This window comes from Gossypium hirsutum, chromosome A06, assembly GCF_007990345.1.
Source record: "Gossypium hirsutum isolate 1008001.06 chromosome A06, Gossypium_hirsutum_v2.1, whole genome shotgun sequence".
NCBI lineage: Eukaryota > Viridiplantae > Streptophyta > Magnoliopsida > Malvales > Malvaceae > Gossypium > Gossypium hirsutum.
Genome location: NC_053429.1, coordinates 42,629,183 through 42,634,710, shown reverse-complemented (window position 1 = coordinate 42,634,710; position 5,528 = coordinate 42,629,183). Strand labels below are relative to the sequence as shown.

Genomic DNA, 5,528 nt, shown 5'->3' with positions numbered 1-5,528 from the left:
GATTCTGAAAGGACCTAATGTGGTTTCCAAACTCATGAAAGATTGAGTTGCCATTGAATGTTTTTCTGAATAGTAATAAGCATGTTGATAATAATTTGAGTTTAATTAAAGTAATTGTCCTAGCTTATTTATGTTATAATTGTTGCTTATTGTGTTAATTCTGCTAAAATCTATTTCATTCATATAGTTTGCATACTTAGGATAAATTACATTAGGGATCATTGCATTTAGTTTCATATACTTATTTTTTCATCACTTCTCAATTATTTTGTTTTTATTTATCAAATTGTTAATATAATTTTACAAATTAAGTGACTTAGTACAAATACAATCCATGTGGAGACGATAACTCGATACTTACTTATTACTTGATAACGACTGTGTACACTTGTACAAACCCGAACGTTACAAGTTTTTGGCGCTGTTGCCGGGGATTGTCAACTGTTGCCATAGTCATTCTTTGTGAAATTATTTATTTTCAATTTGGCTATTTCTAACAGTACTAACTTATTCTTTTTAATTTTTTTTATTTTCTTTTCAGGTCTTTATGAGCATAGATCAGATTACTGATTTACTCCCAGTAGACCCTGAAATTGAGTGAACTTTCAGACAAAGAAGACGTGAACGAATAGCTCAAAGACAAGTTGAGATGGACCTCGAAAATCAAAATCAAGACCAAGGTAATGAAGCCAATCATGTACAAAATCCCATCCTCATTGCTGATGATAGGGATCGATGAATCAGACAATATGTTGTGCCGCTTTTTAATGAGTTAAATCCAAGAATTAGAAGGCCAGATATTGAGGCAACCCAATTCAAATTGAAGCCAGTGATGTTTCAAATGCTAGAAACAGTGGGCCAATTTAGTGGTATGCCCCCGGAAGATCCATATCTCCACCTTTGATTGTTTATAGAGGTGAGTGATTCATTCAAGATAGCAAGTGTAACTGAAGACGCATTGAGGTTGAAGTTGTTTCCGTACTCGTTGCGAGATCAAGCACGAGCATGGCTCAATTCATTACCACCAAGTTTCATATCTACATGGTAAGAATTAGCAGAGAGATTTTTGGTTAAGTATTTCCTACCTAGCAAGAATGCTTGGTTGAAGAACGAGATCACAACTTTCTAAAAATTGGATGACTAGTTTTTGTGTGAGGCTTGGGAGTGATTCAAGGAGTTACTTCGTAAGTGTCCTCATCATGGGATTCCTCATTGTATCCAGTTGGAGACATTCTATAATAGTCTCAATGAACATACAAGATTGATGGTAGATGCTTCTGCGAATGTTGCAATTTTGTCTAAGTCTTATAATGAGGCTTATGAGATCATCGAGAGGATCGTTAGCAACAACTATCAATGGCCAAAAAATCAAACAGCTTCAAGAAAATGTATAGCTGGAGTTCATGGAGTTGATGCTCTCACTTCGTTATCAGCTCAGGTATCATCTATTTTCTCTATGTTAAAACAGTTACCGCTAATAGTGTTAATAATTTTACAACTCAACCACTAAGTCTGTTTGAAGTAGTTTCTTGTGTGTACTATGAGAAAGGTCATTCTTTTGAGAATTGCCCATTGAATCCCGAGTCAGTGTACTATATGGGAACCAACATCAAAATAGGAGTGGACAAGGACCCCAATCCAACTTTCATAATCCTTTATGGCGTAATCACCCCAACTTTTCTTGAAGTAACCAAGGAAATGGACCAAACAACAACTCTATGCAGCATAGACTCAACCCATCTCAAGGGTTTAATCGCAAGTTCCAAAACCACCTCAAGCTGAAGCATCGAACAATTTGGAGAACTTGCTAAAAGTGTACATGGCAAAGAATGATGCTTTGATCCAAAGCCAAGCAACAACACTAAAAAATTTGGAAAACCAAATGGGCCAGTTAGCTACTGAGACCACAATGAACCTTGCCGAGCATTACTGAGAATCCAAGAAATTTGGGTAAAGAATATATCAAGGTAGTGGCATTGTGAAGTGGTGAAATTCTGGAACCCCGATTGATTGAGGTCGAAGATAAGCCCGTTGAGAAGAATCAACCAGCTGCTGAAATTCCTACACCAAGGAATCAGAATCTGTAAAGACTGACAAGGTAAGTCCTAACTTAGTGAATTCAGATACTTTAACATCTTCTTTGGATGCAAACTTACCTACTCAGAAGAGTTGTCCGGTTCAACCGAAAGTTCCATCACCTCCATATCTGCAAAGATTGTAGCAACACAAGAAGAAACAAAAGGTACAATTCAAAAAGTTTTTAGATGTTCTGAATCAATTACACATCAATATTCCATTGGTGGAGGCTTTAGAAAAATGCTGAATTATGTGAAGTTTATGAAGGATGTACTATCCAAGAAGAAACGACTGAGTGAGTATGAGACTGTCACCTTAACAAAGGAGTGCAGTGCATTCCTGCAGAACAAGCTGCCACCAAAATTGAAGGATCCAGGAAGCTTTACGATACCCTGTAAAATTGGTGAATCTTACTATGGTAAAGCTTTGTATGGCTTAGGAGCAAGTATCAACTTGATTCCTAAGTCTATTTTCAAGATGCTAGGGATAGGAGAAGTAAGACCTACAACTGTGACACTCTAGCTAGCAGATCGATCTTTAGCATACCCCGAAGGAAAGATCGAGGATATTTTGGTAAGAGTCGATAAATTTGTTTCTCCTACTGATTTCATTATTCTAGATTTTGAAGCAGATAAGGAAGTGCCAATTATCCTTAGGAGACCTTTCCTAGCCATGGGAAGAACGTTAATTGATGTGCAAAAAGGCGAACTCACCAAGCGAGTTCAAGACGATCAGGTAACTTTTAACATTCTTAAAGCAACGAAATTTCCTGATCTGACATAAGAGTGTTCAGTTATGGAAAAGAGAGAAACCTTGATTTCTATGGAAAGCAATTTTGAAGAAGACCCATTGGAGAAAGCCTTAGCGTTTGACCCTTTAGAGGATGAAGAAAGTGAAGAAAACATGGTTCTGATGGAAGCCAAACCGAGAAATTTTATTCAATCCACATGGTTTGAACCATTGGATTTGGAAGCCAGAGAATTTGTGCAACCCAAATTGTCAATCGAAGAACCACCTACACTCGAACTAAAGGTACTTCCTTCCCATTTGAAATACATTTATTTAGGTGATTGTTCCACTTTGCCTGTGATTATTTCAACAGAACTAACAAAAAATCAAAAGGAGCAACTAGTTTTTGTTCTAAAGAAATTTAAGAAAGCAATTGGTTGGACCATAGTTGATGTTCGAGGTATAAGCCCTTCATTTTGTATGCATAAAATTATTCTAGAGGAAGGTTAAAAAGCTCGAAGTGATGGGTAAAAAAGGCTCAATCTTATTATGAAGGAAGTTGTGAGAAAGGAAGTGATCAAATGGCTAGATGCAGGAATCATCTATCCTATTTCAGATAGTTCGTGGGTAAATCTGGTGCAGTGTGTGCCGAAGAAAAATGGAATTACGATTGTTGAGAATGAGTATAACGAATTGATCCCAACAAGAAATTTTATTGGTTGGAGAATTTGTGTTGACTACAGAAAGCTAAATAAATCCACTCAGAAGGACCATTTTCCGTTGCTTTTTATGGATCATATGTTAGATCGACTAGCAGGTAATGAATTCTATTGTTTTTTAAATGGTTATTCGGGATATAACCAAATATTTGTAGCTCTGGAAGACCAACATAAAAAAACCTTTACTTGTCCATACAGTACATTTGCTTTTAGGCGATGCGTTTTGGTTTATGTAATGCACCTACAACCTTTCAACGATGCATGATGGAAATATTCACTGATATGGTTGAAAATTTTCTTAAGGTTTTCATGGATGATTTTTCTATTTTTGGTAACACTTATGATATTTGTTTGAGTAATTTGGCTATGGTACTGAAGAGATGGGAAGAGACGAATCTTGTCCTTAACTGGGAGAAATGCCATTTTATGGTTAAGGAAGGGATTGTCATAGGGCATAGAATTTCAAAGAAAGGAATTGAAGTCGACAAAGCAAAGGTGGATGTAATTGAACGATTTCTAGCCCCAATGAATATAAAAGGAGTTAGAAGTTTCTTAGGCCATGCCGGTTTTTACCGAAGGTTCATCAAAGATTTTTCAAAAATTTCTAAACTGTTGTGTTTGTTGTTAGAGAAAGATGTAGTGTTTGATTTTAACAAAGCATGTTTAAAAGCTTTTGAAGAGCTGAAAAAATGGTTAATCTCAGCCCCAATAATCATTACACCCGATTAGAGCACACCTTTTGAGTTGATGTGTGATGCAAGTGATTATGCTGTTGGAGCTGTGATGGGTCAAAGAAAAAATAAAGTGTTCCACCCCATTTACTATGCAAGTAGAACCTTTTCGGGAGCCCAACTCAATTATACGGTAATTGACAAGGAATTATTTGCTATAGTTTTTGCTTTTGACAAATTTCGCTCATATCTTGTAGGTACCAAAGTTACAGTATTTACTGATCATGTGACCATTAAATACTTGCTCATGAAGAAAGATGCGAAATTGAAGCTAATTCGTTGGATACTTTTACTCCAAGAATTTGACCTTGAGATCCAAGACAGAAAAGGTGTTGAAAATCAAGTAGCTGATCATTTGTCGAGGTTAGAGCAAGATGAGGTAACTCGATCACATGTGTCTGTCAACGAGAATTTCAAAGATGAGCACTTATTTGAGGTGAGTCAAATTCATGAAACACCTTGGTTTGCTGATTTTTCCAATTATCTTGCATGTTGAATAATTTCTCAAGAAATAGCATACCAACAAAGGAAGAAATTCCTTCATGATAGTCGGTGTTATTTCTGGGAAGACCCCTTCTTGTTTAAACAATATGCAGATAAAATAATCCAAAAGTGTGTAGTTAAAAGTGAGATTGCTGAGATATTATATCATTGCCGTTTATCTCCAAGTGGGGGACACTTTGGTGGTACACGTACTGCAACAAAGATTTTGAAAGCAGGTTTCTTTGGCCTACACTATTTAAAGATTCTTATGTTTATATAAAGAACAGCGATAATTGTCAAAGAATCGAAAATATATCACGAAGGAATGAAATGCCCTTAATAAATATTTTGGAGATTGAATTATTCGATGTATGGGGCATTAACTTCTTCGTATAGGAACAAATACGTCTTAGTTGCTGTGGATTATGTGTCCAAATAGGTTGAAGCTGAAGCATACCCTACAAATGATGCTAAGGTAGTCATGCGGTTTCTACATAAGCATGTGTTTACACGATTTGGGACACCAAGAGCTATTATTAGTTATGAAGGTTCTCACTTTGTGAACAAATGGCTTAAGTGGTTCTTTGACAAGTATGATGTGAAGCATAAGATTGCTACTGCCTATCATCGTCAGTCTAATGGGCAAGCTGAAAGAGTGAACCGTGAAATTAAAGGTATCCCTGAAAAGGTAGTATGCCCTAGCAGAAAAGATTGGTCTGGAAGGCTCGATGATGCATTATGGGCCTATCGAACAAAATTTAAGACACCATTAGGAATGACTCCTTACCGG

At 36.5% G+C, this 5,528-nt stretch overlaps 1 pseudogene; it reads right to left on the bottom strand.

The window, feature by feature from the left end:
• Window positions 1-1,119: 1,119 nt before the first annotated feature.
• Window positions 1,120-1,206, bottom strand: LOC121231150 (uncharacterized; annotated as a pseudogene).
• Window positions 1,207-5,528: the final 4,322 nt, after the last annotated feature.